General features: G+C 43.2%; 1 long non-coding RNA gene across 3 annotated transcripts in view; it reads left to right on the forward strand.

Moving 5' to 3' along the window:
- LOC128081820 (uncharacterized) overlaps positions 1–21,057 on the forward strand; it is a 98,037-nt gene that overhangs the window by 19,580 nt on the left and 57,400 nt on the right. For 2 of the 3 annotated variants that reach the window (XR_008207417.1, XR_008207419.1), the window contains exons 2-5: positions 6,372–6,444; positions 14,441–14,545; positions 17,412–17,513; positions 19,346–19,429. This is a non-coding gene — a long non-coding RNA (uncharacterized LOC128081820). Of the gene's footprint in view, positions 1–6,371; positions 6,445–14,440; positions 14,546–17,411; positions 17,514–19,345; positions 19,430–20,139; positions 20,459–21,057 lie in introns of those variants that run through there. The other variant, XR_008207418.1, reaches the window with a different exon arrangement.

Here is a 21,057-nt window from a genome sequence, read left to right on the forward strand (position 1 = left end):
TAAAGGGAAGCTTTCTTTTTAAGCTATCTGTGTTCCTTTCACTCACTCTGCAGATAATTATCTTGGTTCAGTTATTATTCTTCTTTTCATGGTTAAACTCAAAGAGTAAATATCCTGATACCCATGCCAATACTCTTTAATAGCCAAGGGGCAGAGCCAAAGCATTTGTATCAAGCGCTCCTGAGAAGACGTACTCAGGGCACCTAGTGCAGCTTGTCCAGAAGCCAGTGGCTGCTTCTGAAGGGTCATCTGAGTACCTTGGGCTTCTTCTTAACCTTGCTGAGTCTTGGACTCTTGGTCTCTTCACACAGGTGGCCAAATGTAGGCAAGTATCTGTGCACAGCCATCTCCTCAGGAAGCAATCACCATACCTTTGAAAAACTTTGGGCATGTCGTATTTAAGTGCTGGGCATTTTAAAAATGGCATCAAGACCATAGGGCTGAATTCCACAGGCTGTAGTTAGAGGAGCCTACAGGAGGCCAAAGGGTAACAGTAAAGTAACAGGATGTGGAAAGGAGGGCAGCGCAGCGGTTGGAAGTGGTGCAGGCCCCAGTTGTGGATGCATTTGCTGCAGGATGACCTGCTGATGGCATCGCTGAAAGACCCAGTCTGAGTTGTAGCACAGTGCTTTGGTCCCCAGGCCTGTAGCAGAGCAGAAGCAAAGCCTGTGCTGCTGTGTGGTGACCGGCATCCCAAATCTTTGAAGGGAATAGGATGGTTTCTGTCCTGTAACTTGTCACCTCTAGTTTGGATTAAGAATAATTCACTTTATAATAATTTCTCACAGAAAAAGACAGTGCTTAGGAGTTTCAGATGACAGGATTCTGCAGATGTCTGTCTGTTTTATGAAATAATAGAGCTGGATTTCGAAACTCACAATGGACTTCAGGTGGCCAAGACTTTTCCTGTAGCTCCTCTTCCCTTGTGCTATGCCACATGTGTCAAGATCATCTGGCTTACAGTTATTAATTGCTTGTCAGTTAGTTTGAAATCCTCTGGATCCAGAGCTTGACCTTCTGTAATGCTTAGTTGTTTTTTTTTTTTTTTTTTTTATTTCCTTGCAGTATAAGAAGTGTGGGCCTGGGGCTTTATCCCCAGCTGAATTAACACCCCACCTTTCAGATGCTGTCAGGCAGCCTCACTGTGTACAGATCTGCGTGGCTCCTGGAGCTGTGGCCTGCTGGTAACTGTAGACAGTGCTGGATCGTGTGTCCCAGCTGGTATTTCAGCCTCCTTTAACGTTTAAAGAGTTTGAATTGAACAAAAGGCTATCTCAGGTTTGACAACTTCAGCTTACTGGAATTGATGCTGAGCGCAGAGCGAAGAAAGTGGAGTGGTTCATGTCCATGTGCATTCAGCAAGGGAGTAATGTCTGTTTTTTACCAATGAAAATACATTTTTCCCTTTCCCCTGTACGAGATATTTACAATATGTGGGTGGAGATGGAATCTCTGGTTTCTGTCCCATTGCTGTGGAGAGGCCCTGATCCTCTAACGTGTGGAGGAAGAGCTGCTCATCCTAGGGATGCCCTATTGGAGGCTGGCAGGGTGCAGGCATGGCTGGAGTCAGGGCAGGGCTCTGCTAGCACTGCACCTTGTCCTGAGCTCTCCTGCAGACCATGGAACCAGCATTTAGCTGGCATCAGACTGCAGTTTTGGCTGATAAGGTTTAGTGTAAACAAATGCGGGTCTGTGAATTATCTGGCATGAGAATCAGTTAGGGGTGCTGGCTTCCTATAGCCTTAATCTCGTTGGCCTAAATGATTTATAAACTGGCAACATGATAAATGTTCTTTTAAGTGGACAAATCACATTGAAGAGGTGTAACTTTCTGTCAGTAGGTAACATGACCGCTTCTCTTAGAGGAAGAATAACAATCACAAGGAGCAGTAAGGGTAACAGGATCACAAGTAGGCATATTCCTTTTCTGCAGCATAAATCATTAGAAGGGCGCTTCTTTCTTCCCTCTTTGCTTGTCCTTCTTCGTCCTTTCTTCTTTTTTTCCCTTTTGGTACTATTTTCTAGCTCTTCCATATCATTTTTGGAAAGCTAAACCCTCCACTTGATTTGTGCTGCAGTTTCTTCATAAATCTTTGAAGCTTGTCTCCATCAAGCTGTATTTTCCATTAAAATATGGTTCCCAGGTGATTTCCAATACTATGAAAAACATGTAGCCATAAGTCTTTCACTGATTGTTTATTATCTGTTTAGGTGCTCCTGAGGATTTTGACAGCTAGGACTTGTATCATATGTAATGTAATAAAAGTGAATGTCTTCAGCATAACAGGGGTAGCTGGCCCTTCATTTCTGTCTGCCAGGGCTGTATTTGTTTTCAGTGTTTTCAGTATTTTTTATTTTTTTTTTAACATGAAACTTTGGGTCTGCTCCAAATCACATCAGCTTAAACTTTGTGTTTTCTTTGCTATATGGATGAACAAAAGGCAGAAGAAAATCCAAGCAAAACACAACAGAAGCTTTCCTGTTATAAACAGCACAGGAAACAGTAACAACAAAGTTAGTATTTAGTCTGGTGAAGGAATAGTTCTACTTCAGCTGGTTTCCAGTCTGGATACACACTTCTCTGGTTGCAGGAGCTGCAGCAGAACATTGCGTCTGTTTTGTATAAAGTACATCTTTTGCAGTTCTCCTTGGCCTTAAGCTTAGCATTAGGACTACAGGATCAGCCTGTATGTAAGAGCTGATATACGGTAGTAAACCTAGGCAAGAAAGAAAACCTTACCCAAACTCACACAGTGTGTCATGAGTTCAGTTCTTCAACTGCCTAAAGAAATGTTTTGCATTTTCCTTGGCATCTGTGCTGGCCTGTGCAGTGCATTGCAGGGAATCCATAGCTGGCTGGCAGTGGGCTCTGGGTGAGTTTGGCTTAGGAAAGGTTGGCAAGGATGGGCCCTTGGGGGCAAGGAGACTGGCCAGGAGATAGGTGGCCTAGTTTGCATTTGCAGTGGTTGATTTCAATGTCAATCTTGTGTGTTGCCTCATTCTTTTCCTCCATCAGTGTAGCAGGGAAGTATTGATTATTATAGTATACCACTGCAGGGCTTAGGGAGAAAATAACTAATAATTATTAGTAAGATTTGTAATGTAAAGATTGGCTTTGTAGAAGCAAGCAGAATAATCACTGTGGTCCGGGCAACGACCCTGTCTGGACTGCAGTGCCCTTGTAGCATGGAACGTCATCTCCCTGCACTGCAAAGATGTATCCTTACTTTACTTCCCAGTGGTATTCATGGAGTGGCTAAGAAGATTTTATGTAACCTTGGGTTTGCATTGTATCTTCACCAGTTGGACTTCAGAACTGGTTGTCCAATGAGAAGCTGCTGTTTCCTAAATGCTTGGTAAAGCACTTAATTGTGAAAATAACTAGTTTAACTTACAACATCAATTTGAAAAATTACTCATTAATTTTTGAGGTGCAGCCGCCTTCCCTGGAGGACAGAACTACTGATCTCATCGGTACCTAAAACCTTGGCTTTGTTTGCTAGCAGGTGTGTCTGATCTGCAAATGAAATTTGGCTTACCATCTCCATTTCCTTATAAACACCCTTGACTGCACCTTTGGCAGAACACGTGATAATTAAGCAGTTGTGGCTTATACTATGCAGACTGAACAGGGCTGGCAGGGAAGAGTTTGCATGAGTAGCATGCCACACGGAAATACTAGGTTTTCCTCTGCTTTCCACTGGCATTTACTAGCAGGGTAAAGATGAAACCCTTGAAGAGCTGTGTGAGCTTAATGTTGGGTTGTTATCTTATTTGCTCAATATACCCAATTATTTAGGCCTAAATATATCAGTGCAGCTGGTGGACAAACAGTTCAGCATTAACGGAGAGGAGGAATTGAAGAGGGTAAGATCTGAACAAGAACCACTACTTGATAAATGCTTTACCTGCCTACAGGAGTTTCACAGCATCCAGGGCTCATTTAAATTTACTAAATATACAGGATGGTTCAAGTTGCAGGTTTTGTTCTGACCTACAGAGACTGTTAACAGCAGAATTTCATCTGGGGGAAACCCTATCTATCAGTAGACGTGGGAGATGCATTTTTCACCATTTGAAATTAAATATGCTCAATAACTGAAGTAAGTCCAACAACTACAAATTAACTTGTAAATGTATTTTGTTTGCAAAGCAAAAGTCTGTTAGGTCTTTGTTTCCACTGCATATTGGCCGTCACTGTGGTCACATTCCATGCAGACCTCTCTTTCCCTCAAGTGTCATCTTCTGTATAGCTTCTAATTGGCAGGTTTGCCATTCTCCACCCTCAGCCCTGACTATAGGACTCCGTGTCTAAGCTTCAGCTTCCCTTTGTCCAGGGTGTGCAAGGAATGTTCCCAGACACGCTATGTAAATTATTTGGGGTGCCCTGAGCCTTCCAGAAGCCATGGATACAGTGCACAAAGGCTCTTCCTTTCAGTAGCTGATTGGCTTGCAAATATACTCCCAATGTGTTCTGTCATCTTTAGTTTGTAATTTTAGTACCAATTCTCACCTGAAATGAAAACCTCTTAAAGAGCAAAGGCTGGTTCAAATAAAACCCTCTGGGTTATGATCCCTTCATTTAGAGACAAATGACCTGCTCATTAATGCTGTTTGCCTTATAATCAGTCATTAGGCATTTCCGTATTAAGCAGAGAATCCTTTCTGTCTAGTCCTGTAAACTGGCTCAATAGCAATTCACCTTCTTCTGAATCGTGGCAGTTGAAAAAAAAGAAGATTGGGAACATAGAGTTCATTTACTGCCCACTTCAGCATTGGAAGAGGTCTCTTTTTTTTTTTTTTTTTCTTTTTTAGGAAGTGGAGGTGCATAGGCAGGCTATTTTCCTTCCTCAATAAGGACATTGAACTGGAAAATGCCAGTGCCTTATTTCTGATTCTCAAAAAGGATGTCATTCTTAATAGCCCTGCTGTTGTTTTAGGGATTTAGATGACTGAACCTGCCAGTTTGGGAGGAAGGAAAAGCTGTAACTTGCAAGTTATCTTTCTTGCCTTGACATTCTTTTCAGTAGAGGCCTAGAAGCTCCATTTCCACCTATCTTTGTGCATCAGTCTTTCCTGAAGTCTTAAGGACTACGTGGGTTTGGTAGCAACCTGCTCTGTTAAGCCATGTTATATGATGACTTTTGTGATTAAGGTCCTGTGGTGATTTGGCCTGTACTGCTTGTCTCATTTGTTTCAGGAAATTGTCATTCTCAGCTTCCCCATCCCCATATTGTTGTGATCTGCTTCAAGACAGCAGACGTGTGGTCAGAGGGTGCTCCAAGGAGAGCTCTATAGGTGGTTATGAGTATGGACATGGTTACTTGAGATGTATGTGGATATTACCCAATGACAGGTCATAAACACCCTGAGAGGTTTTAGATGAATTCTATGCTATGGACTAATGTATCTGATGGAATAGGATGAATTTCAGCCACTAAACCTTTCCTCCTTGGGCTGGATGCTTTAAAGTAGGATCTGATGCAGGTCATTATCCTTGAACTATCAGTGATGTTGTCAGAGCATGTCATTACATTTTCCTTTAATATCTAGTTTATTCATTTACTGGCACTTCCAAGTCAACCAGTGGTTAATAGGCAATGTTGTGTAAATTGGTTCAAGCTGATTTAATAAATAGCACAGTTTCATTAAAAATTCACAGTCAGTATTGCTGGTGATGACATGCAAAAGCTAGGATCATCACTCTTCCTCTGCATGCACAAAAAAATCAAGAATTTGGTTATAAATTTCCCGAAGATTATAGATTAGATATGCTTTTGTGTGTTTTTTGACCCTGGAGCATGCTTGAGGCTTTTGTGCACTTCTGTGAGCCCTAATGGAGACCTCCTTTGCTTACATGTTAATTGGGGTTCTCAAGCATGCTCACCTGACCAAGAGGTTTGCAGCTTTAATGAAGTTAAACTGACAAAATCCAGGAAGATGCAGTGAAAAATGTGAAATATTACTTTTTTTTTCCCCCTAAAAATTATACCTTCCCTTGGGAAGACCAGCAGAATATTGTCTTCCTTGCCATGGTCCAAGTCAGCTCCCCAGCCCAAGGTGATCTGAGAAATGTGTGGGAAAACTGCGCAGTAGTGAAAAGTTGGCACCAGATGTTTGAAACGTAGGTTTGATGCAGCAAAGGGGTCCATGCTATGGGTGCTGCCACCAGCACGCAGTTTCTTGGACTCCAGGCCAGGTTTAATAAGAATGTACCACAGTCCTGGATTGTGGCAGGACCATAGCTTCCATTGTCAAGGCTTTTACCTTCCCTACGGTAATTATGAAAATTATTTGATGCTGTGAATAATTCAGAGAACTTCAAGATTATTGGGCTGGCTTTTTAATCTTGTGCTTTGTTTTTCTTTTAGATGCATTCATTTTCAAACTTGTGGTTTCCAAATGGCAGCAACCATCATTTCTCTCAGGCTTAACTCAATTAAGGTAAGTCTCATGACACTTCATGTTTTCTTGGTTTGTGTGTAGAAATTGTCTGTCCAGAATAATGCCATTTTCTGCTGAGTGTTTTTGGGTTGCCAAATTTGAAATGTGTTCTCTGTGGTCCTCATCATTTTTCATGCTAGGGTGAAGATTCCTGGTTTGTTCTTTGAATATTTGGTAAAGCAAACAAATAAAACAATGGGAATGAATGTTATGAGGAATTTCCAAGTATTTGCCCATCGCTGGTCTTGCACATCTTCAGCCTGTGCTCAAACAATTGGTCTTACTTTAAGCATTTGTGTTTGGGCAGCTGGATCGTTACTGAACCAAATATCTAACCAAAGGATATGGCCTTCATCAAATTTAATAATGCTTTCAGGACTACAGAAAGAATACAGTTGTCTTTAAAAATCAGGCTATTGAAATGAAAGCTTAACAAACTCAAATTAAATTCTTGCATGTAGAAAACCAGCTGTTCATTGTTTTCCAATAGGAATTAGTAATTTTAACAAAGTACTGCATTTCTTTTGATGCTTTGCAATGGCAGTTATGTTTTTTGGGTGTTTTTTTTCCCTTTGACATGGAGATTAGAATCTGGTCTATATGTTGTAATTAATGGTAAGAGAAGTATACAAATACAAGCATGTCTAAATACGTAAATACAAGTCAGGCTATTAATTCAGAGCCTTGCAACATTTATTAATGTTCTGTGTTATGAGATTAAAGCTATAACTTAGTTATGTGTATTGCATCTCTTTAGCAAGTCGTATATTAACCATAATAATTTTTAGAGGGTGGAGCGTGATTTATTGAACACTGTAAGAAAAAATAAGGTAAATGAGTTAGCTCAGGGTGGGGCAGCAGCAAACTGCTTGTGGAGACTCTTACTCTCCGAGGTGATAGAGGTTAAATGCATTACAGAGCTTATAGGCTCGCTCCCCAGAGAGAATGGGGGCCAGGCATTTCTAGCTGACAAGTCAAGGACACCACATACTTGCCCTCGTTGCTAACGGTAAGATACTGAGCTGATAGCAAGGTTGCTGTGGCAATTTTCAGAGAGAAAAATGGAACACAATAGGTGGCTCCTAATTAGAGAGGAGGGCAATGTGCTGGGACAATCTTAGCATTTCTGAAGGCATAGTGAGTTTGAGATGTGAGCTTGGACTGTTTTTAAAGCCTGAGTGGCCAGGAGGACATTTCAGCTCAAGTTTCTCCCCAAAATAGCACTTTCCACTTGAATCTTCAAAAAGAGATCTTGTGTATCAGACTCTATTCTGGTCCTGCAGCACTGAAACTGATGTGCTTCTAGCAGCTGGCTGTGTAGATGGATTTTCACTCGTGTGTCCACTTCAGATCCCTGGCTTTACTTAGGAGAGATGGAACACATCTGTAGAAACAGGAAGGAGGGATGTGCTGCAGTAATGAAGTGGGTCATCAGTGGGCACGGGCACTTGGTGGTTGAAAGAAGATGTATGGGGGATAGTTAGGTTGCGTGAAGGGAAAGAAAGTTGTAAGGAGATCAGAGTGCAACAGTGAGTGAAGGAAGAATCAAGGTACCCTGAGTAGGTGAACGGAAGTGCAAGGAGTGAAGGGGGAACTGGGGAGGAGCAGCTCCAGTGGATCCTGGTGTCGCAGTTCCACAATTATTTCACATTAAATTCAGGGGAAAGGGGCCTTCTAGCTGGCAGACTGTGAGTAAGATATCCTTGAGGACTGGTCCTGGAGAAACACAGCAAACCAAAGTTGAAATTTGTACTTGCAAAGCTATTACAGTGATAGTTTGTCTCATCAGAAACGGACTCGTTTCTTTAACATCCTTCTAACATTAATTTTCACAAAAGTCCCATGGAAAGGAGAGCTAAGCAGATGGAATATATTGCATGGAGATTTTTCATTCTTTATTGAGAACCAAAATTAAGAAAATTAAGTCATAGACACTGTCCTGAAGAATGTGAAAAGAGGATGAGGACATAATAGATACCATGAGAACGAGAAGGACTTGAAGACCTGCTCCAGGGTGCAGTGTTCTGCTGCAGTGACACAGACCTTGTACCAAAGGGGAGTGAGAAAGCTAAGCTGTGAGTTTTACACGTTGGCTGGAACTGGCGTTCAACCTTACAGCTCAGTAGCAGAGATGTGCAAAACTCTGAAGTGTATCACACTGAAAGTGGAAGGAAATACTCCACTGTTGTAGGTACACCACGCTCACACAGCAACCGAAGGCAATCCCTGCTGCCCTGCCAGGCTGCTGCGTCTCACCAACAGCCTCATGAAAGCGCCCTCTGTAATCTTCCACTGTGAGCTTTGGGCCTCAGCGGATGATAGGACCTTTCGCTGGAGGAGGGAGAGTTGTTTGGAGAATGAAATTTGGTAAACTGCAACCTCCCAGTGAACCTGCTGGGGCTGATTTTCTGCCAGCCCCTGGGAGCAGAGCTGCAGTACTCAGTTCCTGAATCCCGTCAGCTCCCACAGCCTGGAGGGTTCACACTGCTCAGTCTGGCACCTCTTCCCGTGTCAGAACAAGGCATTGTGTGTGTGATTTCAACATGTTTCTGGTTTTGTTCTAACTGCCAAGAAACACTGGTTGTGTTATTATGAAATGATTGAGGAGCATTTGCTCATACAAATTTGTTTTAAGAGTTTAGTAATTAAATGTCAACACACAGTATTGGTGTCTGAAAAGCTCTCGAGCGAAAGCCCTGCTCTAACTTGAAGCTATAATATGCTGTTTCTGTTCTCGCAGAACAGATTTGTTTGGAACAGCCTATTCAGGAGAACACATCTCGCTGCAACATGCACGGTCCTTGGCCTTCAAAGGCACCCTTGTGCAAAGGGCGTGTTGCGTTAATTTGTTCAGCCAATTTAGGGTGTGTGGCATTAATTTGTTTGGCCAATTTGTTTAGAATCTGGCAGAGTGTAAGCACTGGGCTCGATGTCTGTGCATAATGCCTGTCTCATCTCTGCACCAGATCTCAAGGTTTACCACACGGTGCCTGGCCACACCTCCAAGTCCATGCTCAAAAGGAACAAAGGTAGGAAACGAGTTGCCCTCCAAAAGCTCCTTGTTGGGCATTTACACTTGGAACTGATTCCCAGCACTGGGAGAGAGCTTGTGTTTGAACCATTGTTCAGAATTGGAGCACCCATGGTCTTTGGTGGGAGCTCTGCTCCCAGACATCCAGCACTGGGCTTTACAGTGAGTTACTGATGAAAATCCTTATCTTAATATTTTGGCTGCACAGTCCTCAAGGCCTGGAATAAGAGCTGGTTAGAAAGACTGCAACATTTTCTCTCTTCCATTAAAATTCCATTCTCACAAAAGAGTGCAATACCAGCCAGCTTTCTTCAGAATTTAGGCTATATGTCCTGAGACTTGTGCTGTCATTCTGGGAGCACATTTGTATTCTATGCAAGATGGAGCGAATTCATGGAGCACAGCTTTTGTTTGACCTAAGGAAAGCCAGAATTTAGCCTGGGCATCTACGCTGGTGGATGTAACAGAGAGGAGCAAGAAAAGGTACCCAGCCCAGGTCTGTGTGCAACTGGACCTTCACGTACACACATGGTGAGCTGTGGTCAGACCATGGTGCAGCATGAGAATGGGTGAAGTTTGTCATGAAGCCCTCATAGAGTGCTTTTGGAAAAGGGGTGTGAATTAGCCAGAGAGAGAGCCGGGTCTCACTGATGCAGGCTGTAAGATGTCTGTTTTCCACAGCACATTTGAAGTGCTGAAAAAAGCAGGCATGCAGGAGTGCTCACGTTTCCAGGAACAGGACTGCATATTTCAGTGCGTTAAGGATACTCACGGGTGACCTACAGTGAGCTACACGCTGTGCAATCTAAAGCCAAGGGCTTTATGTCAGGCTTAGAGATTCTGAATGGTAACGCACTTTTCAAAGAGCCTCGAAGTAATTAGCCTTTCGCTCCAAGTTGACACGCTTACACTTTTAATATCAAGAATAAGGAAAAAGACTAAGGCTTCTAACCTCAAATCCATAGCAGCTTAGGCACTTTCACCTCACAGGTTTTGTTATGACAGCTCTTTGTTTGGCTGATAGTGAGTGGTGTTTTGAATAGAAGTGCTTTTGCTGCCTGCTTTGCTACTTTCCCGTAATAAGGGGGGACTTGGAGGTTATGCAGCAAGGTGCTAATTGACATTAACACTCAAGACAGGAAATGCTGACACAATTTAAAATTAACATCCTGTCAATATACTGCTGACCTGTGTTAAATGTGTGCTTTGTCAAACTTTCAGAATTAGATTTTAATACAAAAACAGCGTAACGCTGGGAGCCTTGCTGGTCCTGAAAAGGCTGAATTTAATATAGTGAGAAGTCACCCAACCGCTTTCCATTTTAGCTTATCTTTTCTCGAAGAGCGAAGCCTTTCTTAGCCAGAGAGAGGTTGAATATATGAAGTAGCCTAAAAGAGCTAAAAATGTATTTGTTAGTAATCAGACTAAAATTTTCTTACAGTTCCCTGTTGTAATGTTGCCTTACCAATGACTGAGTCCTAGAGGTGGATTTTTCCAAAGGTTGCAGTGCAGATATAGCAACTTACATCCAACTAGGCTGTTCTGGTGACCACCTCCATTTGGCCTTGCGCAGCATCACATCTTGATCTCTTCTGTTTCTGCATTCAGGCCTTAATCTAAAGCAGGTGGGAACAGAGAGAGGTGGTGTGGGGCCATCCCTACCCCCTTGCTAGCCCATGTTTTTGTGCTTTGAACAGAGCTAGGGAATAGCTACATGCTCTAGAAAGATTCTCACTTTGTGGATGGTATTGCTGACTGGATTGCATCCATGAGTTGCCCCTCTGGCTGCTCACAGAAAGCTGTAGTGGGACGGCACAGCGAGCAGCCCAGTCCCCTCATAGGAACTGATGGTGCTGCTCAGTCAGCTCGAGGTTGGGGCCCTTGCTCGGGGAGGATGTAAGGGCATCAGTAGGGATAGTGCTGAACAGGAGAAAACAGAGCACGCTTGGGTGCAGTCTGATCTGTGGAGGAGGCTGTTTGCTGAACATTAATCAGAGGTTGTCCCAGGCATTAGGAACAGCAAGAAACAAGGCACAAAGCCAAGAAAAGGTGATGAAGAAAGAGGAAGCAATGTGAGGAGGAGATCGGGCTGCGTGGCAGGAGCAGGAGGTGGAGCAGGGCAGGTTGAAAGCAGAGGTGTTGCTGAGGGCAGCCCTGTGCAAGTGTGGAAATGTTTCAGGAAGGTGGTGCAAGCTGCATATCACTGTTGGCAAACTTTCTCTAAGAAAACAGTAAGTGGGTGGCCCATTGCTGTGTGTGCTTCCCACTGATGGCTCCTGGGAGCAGGCCAACGTTGTGTGTTTCAGTTAAGGTTACAGTGAGACTGCCAAAATGTTGTCTGTAGTGCTGGTTCTGCAAATTATTTGCACAGGGCATCTATTGCCGTTAAGAACTGAGCACTCCAAAAGGCGGCTGCTTCAGATCCTGTATGGGAAATGGGAAAAGTGCTCCGGCAATGAGACGGGGCCTGATGCAGAGCTTTGGAGCTGCTGCCACACCAGGGGGAAGATCTGCAAAGCAGCCGCTGGGTGCTCTCATCTGGTGCTGCTGAGCGCTCTCAGGGTGGCTGCTCTGTTCTGGTGTGGGACAGAGGGAACATTTTAGGTGAAATGTGCTTCCAAGGACTGGATCTTTGCTTTCAGTTGTAAAGTGACTCTTGGAGCAAAATAGTCACTGTCAGATGCGGCTTTTTGCTCTGCAACAGTCTGTGCCTCTCTCCCTCCCTGTGAAAAAAAAAATAAAATAAAATTGTGCAAAATCCATTGATTTTTAGAAGAGGAACTATCATGGTCATACTGTGCTCTCAGGAAGGAAAAGAATTGCCTTCCACCACAAAATGTTTACATTGGCTGCCAAGGTTTCTCCTGATTTCCTCTGTTGGGAATGAATAATTAAGGAGTTAACTGCGAGGTGAAAAAGGCCTCTATGTGTTTAAGTCTAATGTCACAGCTTCCCAAGGACAAAGCTTCTAGCACGCAGAAAGGTTTCTCTGTCAAGCAGATGAGTTCAATAACTAAGCGAGATGGCAAGAAGAGGAGTCAAAGCAGAGAATTCCCAGTAGGAAGCTTTTAGTATGCACTTACGGCAGGTACTGCATGAAATGGATGTAGAGCGCACATATGTGGGACGCACAGGCAACACACATAAGGTGTTAATAGTCCAAGCTGATGCCAAGGAAGAAAGAGAGCAGACAGGGTCAGCTACTGTTTCCTGAGCTAAATGTTCCTTTTCTTATGGTGGTCAGAGCCAGGGGTAATTTTACAATGTGCAAAACATGCTCTTGTAATTAAAATGAAACTCACACTGACAGAGAAAGGGGATGGTGAATGTTGACCTCACATGCTACATCTGTAGAGCGTTTGGGGACACGTTCCTTTAGCAGGAGCGATGCTGGCTTTTGATAGCCTTTTGTAGTGAAAGGTGGGCAGGAATAAAGTTCCCTGTTGATCTGTATGCACGGCGTGAAGCCATTTCTCAGGAGAAGGCAGTGCTTCACAGCACAGAACTGCCCAAATGCAGTTTTTTAATTTCCATTCTTCTCTTTGGAAACAGGGGTGTTGCCAGTGCTTGTAGGCAGTAGAAATTAAAGCAAAAAAGTAAATAAAAGAAACGGGCAGTTGGCAGGTTTTAGCTGTCTGTTCTGCTGAGTCTCTGCTGCCGGGCCTTTCAGTGCAGTGTATGCGTAGCTATTTAAGCAGGCAGGTCCCAGTGCTTCTTACTGGGGCCTGTAAACCTGCCCTTCTGGAATGGGACTGGATATGGGAGCCTTTGAGAACTTCAGCTGTGCTGTAACACACCATAGCTATTAGTGGGGGCCCGCACAGAGCACTGTGGTCGCCTGTGTCCACCCATCCTCCACGGCCAGCTGGGATCTCAGCTGCGGTGCACTGCATTGTCAGGAGCTCTTCTGCTGGCCTGGAGACATCTCTGCTCAGGTCTTCTGAATTAAAGATTCCAGGAGACAGTGGGAAAATCTGCTCCCGATCCTCCTAGACTTTCTAACCTCCTGCCCCAGCCAAACAATCAGCAAGTATATCATCTTGTGCTGAGACAAGGTCCTTTAAGAGGCAGAGTGCTCTGCCTTCCACGCATGAAAGGTTAATTTAGAGCACGTGGTACCTGTGCACACTGAGCAAATGGAGAGCTGGAGGGATTCTTTTTATCCCTCCCATTCCCTTCACGTTGGCTGGAGAGTGCAGGTTGAACGTGTGACTTCTCGTTCCGGGGCAGCTCTCCATCACCCGAGCCCTTTGTCAATTCACCAAATGTGACAATTACAGCATTGCAGAGATGAGACTTTCTAATCCTATTACTCATTCATCAACCTGCGGATGATAGCAGAAGCCAGATCGAACAGTGCCAAAAGAGCAGTGAGGAGCCTTCTCCAGTGCTGTGAAACTAGGCTTAGCTCAGGCACAATAGGTGTGTAATTTAAGGTTTTGTTGAGCTGAAATCCAATCACATACTTGACTGGTAGATCACAGAAAGACACAGACAAAAAGAATGAGATAATTCTACCTCACACAAACACTTGAATCCGGCTTTGACTTATTAACAAGTGTGTGATCAACCTTACACTGTTTCTTTCTTCTTTTTTTTTTTTTTTTTTTCTTTCTTTGAACCTAGAGATGGGATGGGACTGAAATGCTTTCACCTACTTGGGTATCAGCCAGTAATTGAAAAAAAAAAAGATACTAGAAGGTAACGGAGGAGCTCAGACATAAGTGGAGAAAGTACAGGTGCTTATTTTGTGAAAGATTTGAAAATATACCTTCTAGGCTTAGCTCTGTGTTATCTTGTCAGCATCTGGTACCTATTGCTTTCTCAATGATGGAGAGAATGTAGCACATAGGAGAAGAACAAAGCTGAAAAAGTAAAACCTTCAGTAGAGGAGAGATAACAGTGTGATCCTTACTGCTCTCTTTCTTGCAACTAAACTACTCCTTTTGCTTTGTCTTCTTTCAGGCATGTGCTGCAGTTGTCAGAGGAGTGGTGGGGGATCTCAAGGGTGTGCCATGCGGCTGCCACCACAGCCATGCAGCACTGCCAGAGGGCAGTGGAAACGTGGAGGTGAGGAGGGAGTCTTAAATTCTGCCTTTTGTGAAAGCAGCAAGGTGGATGCTCTCTTTTCTGCGTTTAAAGAGGCATCTTTTAATTAGGCAAGTGTGTAATTTAAATTCACTCCTCTAAAAGGCAGCGTTCAATACAGCCTGCTCTAGCATGGCCTTTATACATTGACAAAATAAAGCACAGAGCACGTTAAATGCTTTGGCAGGAAAGCCCTCTGCAACAGGCACATTGATAATGGTGACAGGCATAAATGTAAGTCCTGTTTTTCCATGTAGTACAGCAGTCCAACCCCTTTGGTCAAGTGTAAGTCTTCTATCAAGACCAGACTTGAAAAAAAAAAAAAACCAACCACGTTTCTACTGTTTTTTGTATCTGCCTTGAGCTCTTCAAAATAACAAGCTTTTGCATGTGGAATTAATGGTACATGACATCTGGTATTACCCTGTGGGTGTTGTGACCTGGATGCTCAGGAATACAGGCACCCCAAACTAGAATAAACATGAGTATGAGCTCACTGCTAGGAAGAATGACATAAAGGTTTAACGACTCAATTGTGGCAGAGGACTGAGTGCCCTGGTGTGATGGTTGAAAAAGCTCTCTTTAAACTTTGCCTATCAAAAAAATGCCTTCAGGGCATGCAAACTGATGTGTAAAGCGCCAAATGCAGTGGTCACTAGTGTGCAGTCAGCACAGCATAATGCATTGCTCAAATGTAAACTAGTTGTCAGAGAAGTCTGCAGCAACAGGTATGCTCACAGTGCTTGTACCAAAAGAAAGGAACCAGGCTGGGGTACAAGTAATGCAATGATGGGGGAAAATGTAACAACAACAAAACACAAGGACCTATGGAGCTCAGAGGGATGAACAGGAAGTGTGGGGGAATCCTGGGGATCAAAAAGCTGAAATGAAACTTGGCATTAGTCTTAAGAGATCAGGCAATGTTTTCTTAAAAACAAACAAAACAAAAGACAAAATGATGAATTTATAAGATCCTAGACTTGAAAGCATACAGAAAAACAGCCTTAGTGGAAAGATTCTTCTTCTTCTTTTTTTTTTTTAAATAAATGAATTAGTGGGGGAAAATCCCTCAACAATCCAACTGATATTCAAACATGAAGAGACTTTCAATAATTTGTAGGAATATGGGAAGATTCAGATACGTTCCAAGCAGAGTAGAGAAAAAATAAGATATCCACAGCCCAGTGTAATCTTAGAAGCTCAAGTTGGAGTCTGACTTGCTTCCCAAACTACAGAGATCTCATAAACAGAGAGATTTCATTCAGCAGCATAAACTCTGACATTTGACCAGACGGTTGCCTTGGGGACATTAGCTAAAATAGCCTCAGATTTAAAATTGAAATATGAACTTCTGAAGGCTTTGGTAGTTGCTTTCCGGTGCTACTGAGACAACCAGTAGAAATATTGGCTGCTGGATACTTCAGCATCACTAATTTAGGAAGAAACTGGTGATCTGCAGATACTTTCATCCTGCGGTGTTCTTTCTCATTGGTCAGCAGATGCAGGTAGCCCAGCTGTCTTTCCCCAGTGCTGGGACAGGAGTAGTTTCACATCTCTTCTACTTGTTATCAGGAAGCCAAACAAGGAGCTGGTTGGTGCTGCATAACACTTAGTGTGTTGGGATGGTGGTGCTGCCCTGTGTGTGTGGCAGCCACAGCAGTTTATCCCAGGAAGGCTGCAGCAGCACAAATGCAGCTGTAAGTTTGCCTACCAGTGATCTGGGGGCTGCAGGTGCTTGATGGGAGATATTTGTTGTCACTGAGCCTGTGCTGAATCAGGAGGGGAAGGAGGAAACTGCGTTCAGTACATTCTGTGTAACTACATGTGTTAATGACCTGTGCCTGCTGGGGTGTAAATGTGTGCACAGTTCAGTGCTTCAGGTGCTCCACAGACATGCACGCTTATTGCTGCTGTATTTTTAATACAGCTCTTTTTGTGATACTCTCTGGCTCCAAATTCCTACCCAGAACTGACAGGGAGTAAATATTTTGTTGTCAATTGCTTCAGGATGTCCTAGAGGGACAAGACTGGTACTGGTTTGAGTTTGCCTCAGACAAGTGCACCTGCATACACCCCTGAACCAGCTTTCCTTTAGCTACTAAACCAGCAGCTGGGACAGCCAGGTAATTTTCCTGTTTTTGTGCAATCAAATAAAGACAGTGAGCTAAACTAACTTACTGATTGCTCTCTCTGAGCTTCAAGTAGTTTTCTTTGTATGCTCCCAATACAACAAGAACTTAAGGAGCTTTTTGGACAGGACCATGCAAGAGCAACTGTCCCTTCTGCAGCCCAGGGAGGACCTGTGCTGGAGGAGGAAGAGGACGATGTTCTGTGCAGGAACTGCAGCCCACAGGAGTAGGGTTATCCTGAAATGCTGCAGCCCACGGAGGACCTTTTCTTTGTTTTTCCCTTGGTTCCTTGTCAAGCTCTAAGAAAAGTTCTTCAGGGCCATAGAACTGGGGGCAGACTTAGCCTCCAAGGAATTCTAGCAGCGTCTCTGTAAATCCCAGGCTGTTGCTCAACAAAGTTGAGTGAGGATGATGGTTGAGCATTTCTCATCTTAAGGAGCTACGGTGGCAGCTGTGGACGGCTCCTGCGTTCTGGGTGTGCTCTGAATAACCTCTCTCACTATGGTTCACATTAGAAATTTTGATGATCTGTCAGGCGGCTGCTCCCCTTCTCTTGAGCTATCAGGGTTGCAACACTCTGTAGAAGTCATTTGCTTGCCAGCGGTACCGTTAGCCCTTTGTGAACAATTAAGCTGAGGTCAGAGGTTGTAATATATCAAATTTGCGGACCGTATTAAATTTTATTTTTACTGAAAGGAACTTTTTGTCTCTTTTATCAGGAGGAAAATTAAGCTGTGAACTGGAATTCCATCAGGCTGTCTGCTGTGAAGCCCTGTGGCTTTAGCAAACAGGCAGCAGTGGTCAGAAATGACACTGAAAAGGTAAATTTATTTCTTTTTTATTAAAAAGGATAAGTTATGACCTGTACAGTATATCTTTGAAAAGGAGAGAACTTAACACAATATGCTGTATTTTCCCACTTCTTTCAAACGATGGATTTTGCCCTGTATGGAGCTGTTCTGGATGAGAAGGAAGGGGTGCTGAGCTGGGTTGCAGCCGTGGGGTGCAGGTGTACCCACCTTCTTTGCCTGCTCCTTCTCTCACCAAACCCTTTAGCAGTTTTGCCACTAATTTCTAGGAACTGGATCACTTTCAAAAGTTCTGTACAAACTTGCTGTCTGTGTGAATTTTTTTGCCATTCTAAAGAAATTTTATTTTAAAACGTAAGTACAGTGAAACCCCTGGTCACACCCTGCCTTTCAGAGAGCAGACAATTCTAGTATCCAAACACCTAATTCCCAGACAGGCTGGCTACCCAACCAGGCTGACTGTGCCTTTGGCCTCTCCAGGGTTGCATACTGTAGAGGAAGGATTGCCTTTTGGGTCTGAGCATGCAAGCATGTGCTTGTCCTCTTCATCTGGGTATAAAATACCTCTTTCTGCCTTGCACAAATATTAAAATATATGTGAAAACTTCAGGAACCTGCGTGCTGTTTTTGCAACTTGCTGTGTTGCCTGCAGTTGACTGGCTGTGGTTTGCAGGCAGACATGTTTGATTTGGAGCACAGTGGCTGATGATAACAAGTTAGGCTGCAGAGCTCCTACAGCTTTTTCATTTTTCTGAAGGATTAAGGGTTTGCCCTGCTATATTTGTTGCTTGTTTCTCCTCTTTTGCTGTACAGCTTTATGTTCGGCTCATCCATATTTCCTGTGTTTCCATCCTAAAGAAGGCAGAATTTCAACAGCAAAGAAAAGGGATGCAGTTGTGCTCTGTATAATTTGAATAACACCCTGTGGGATGAATTGTGCAATTTTAATATTCATTATCTCAAATGTATACAATAGAATAGACTGTAGTAGGGAAGACTGATTAGCAGATCACTGAAGATAGGTTTTTTCCTCTTTTTTTTTTTTTCCTTTTATACTTGGCCATTGCTTGGTGATAAGCAAGTAAAACATTTTATCAAGACCTGAATCTTTGGTATTCAGAAATGTAATGCAGTAATCATTCTTCAGTAAACGTATACACGGGAGCCCAAGAGCCATGGACAGAACATATATAAGTCTTAGGCCTTAGTGATGAGCAGCCCAGGCCAAGAGATTTCTGTTGCTCCCTTAACTCTAAATGAAAGGCAGGCTCTGAAGGGAGAGGGGAGCATGCAATCAGGAGCATGCAAAAGTGAATGGTAATGCTTTAATTATCATTCTATTGTTATTCTTCCTTTTTAGCAGCTTGGAGGTTGTGTAGTTTGCATATTCATTCCTTTAAATCTCACAAAGGTTTTGTTGTTGGCAAAAGTTTGACTGTAAAAAGAGGGCAAGCTTGTCATTAATAGGCTAGAAAGGAAAGAAGGAAGAAGAGCTGTTTACCCCAGCTTCAAGATTTCTGTGAGGGGAGGATCCAGGGTGGGTACTGTTTTTGGAAATAGAGATACTAAGATGTTTTTTTTTCAATAGGCAAGCACGAGTGTAATCACTTCTGGTAACTCACTTTGGGAGTGTAATGGAACTTAGCCCAGTAAAAAACTCATCTAACTATCACCCAGTGAACTGATTGTTGTAAAGGCTACAGAATTTGCCAGTGTCCTTCAAGAGAAGCTTTCCAAGAACTCATTTTGTTAAAATCTTCAGTGAAATACAGTTCTATGTACTGAGTTAATTTCTTTGCCATAGAAGGAATGTATTCACAATATTTCTATTGGTTTCTTTTCAGAAAGTTACAAGTAATTTGTAGAGGACTTCCAGCTCCTGTGAAAGAAGATGCTTTTGTTCTGCGACAGTCTTCACATCTAACGAGGTAATATGACCTTCTTGTAGAAATGCTATCACAACTGCAGCTGCTTTGATTAGTTTATGTCCTCCTGTCATGCATTATTCTCATTACATGGGCCCTTCTCCAGGTTTCGTAACAGTACTGATGAGCGTGTGCTGATATAGTGGGTAAAGTTGTAGCATCTTCCATCTCCATAACTGTTTTGAGAGGAAATGGGATTCTGCTTCTTGTGCTGAGGTCAGGCAGTGTTAAAGGTCTTTTTTCAAGCTTAAGCCAAGTGTGGTTATTGGGAGACGCACGTGTACTGGAGCAGACTGGGGTGATACATAGGCAGAGGCTGAAAAAAAGAAAAGATTAAGGATGATTTGAAGAACGTTTTCTGTGAGTGCAGAGTTAAAGCCTTTGCAATTGATTCAGGCAGCAGCAGTTTGCCTTTGGTGTTTGGAATTATGGTGTTCTGTGCACCTACTGCACATGGTCAGGGAGCAGGAGGAGCCCATGGCAGGCTCTGCTCATATAAGCTCTCTCCAGCTGTCATTGCAGGTACTGAAAAGTGAGTCCCCATTACAAGTGTTTCCCACTGTTGGAAGGTGATGTGTAGTGACAAACAGGGTTGCCAAGGGTGAGCAAAGAATAGACTGCAACAGTCAATAAGTATATTTTTCCATACTTATATGTAATGTATTGTAACATGGCTGTACTTGCCCATTTGCTGTTTTTTTCCTTTTCCCTAGCCTATGCTGTCTCCAGGCCTGAGAACTTTGTGTTTCTGTTGCCTTCTGTCTCTCAGTGATGGTATAATGACAAACCAGTTCTTCTCCTTCCTGGTTGATGAGTAGGGTTTTTTGGTTTTGTTTTTTGAATTGTTAAAGAATGCCTAGCTTTTAGCTATTAAATATATTTGGTGATTTTTACAACAGATTCTCCACTACTTTCTTGGTGCACATGATTGTCAGGATCACTAAAGGGAAAATGTGAGACTTTCCATGCTTTCTGCTAATGTGCTTGTTTCATAATGAAGCTTGAAATGGTGGATTTTTGCTCTGCACGCAATCACAAAACACCAAGAGCTCCACTAAAGTAAACTAATTTGGGATAATTTGCATCAGTTGAATTCGTGGCCCTGTTGACGTTATCATGCCTGCTGGTGAACAGACACCAGCTGGGGTGATGCTATTTCATACCCATGTGGAGTAAGAATGGCCTCTGGGGGTTAGAATGAAAGTGGAGGATGACTACTGCTAGCACAGGTTATGAATGAGCTGTCTGAAGTATAATAAGAATGAAATAAAAGGCAAGCTCGCCATAACACAGTGAGATGCAGCTAAAAGGATGTGAACCTGGTGAAGTTGCTGCACTTCATGTTGCCATAGAGGGATCGGAGCTCAGAGCAGCTCCTCCAGCCCGTCTGTGATCAGGGATGGGAAAATTCTCACATGCCCTCAGGTTTTCAGGTCAAACTGAACTGCTTAGGGGCTGTACCTCAAAGCCACATGGAAGCGCTGAATACTGCTGAGCAAAATGCCCTGTTTCTCAGGTGGAGCTGGCAGGAACCAGTTCCTCAGCAGCTGCGTTGGTTTTCTATTTGCATTTGGATGAAAATCAAGAGGTTTCTTTTTCTGTGTCAGACTTTGAATATAACCCTCCTCCCT

The sequence above is a fragment of the Tympanuchus pallidicinctus genome, unplaced genomic scaffold (genome assembly GCF_026119805.1).
Source record: "Tympanuchus pallidicinctus isolate F22 unplaced genomic scaffold, pur_lepc_1.0 scaffold22, whole genome shotgun sequence".
Classification (NCBI taxonomy): Eukaryota; Metazoa; Chordata; class Aves; order Galliformes; family Phasianidae; genus Tympanuchus; species Tympanuchus pallidicinctus.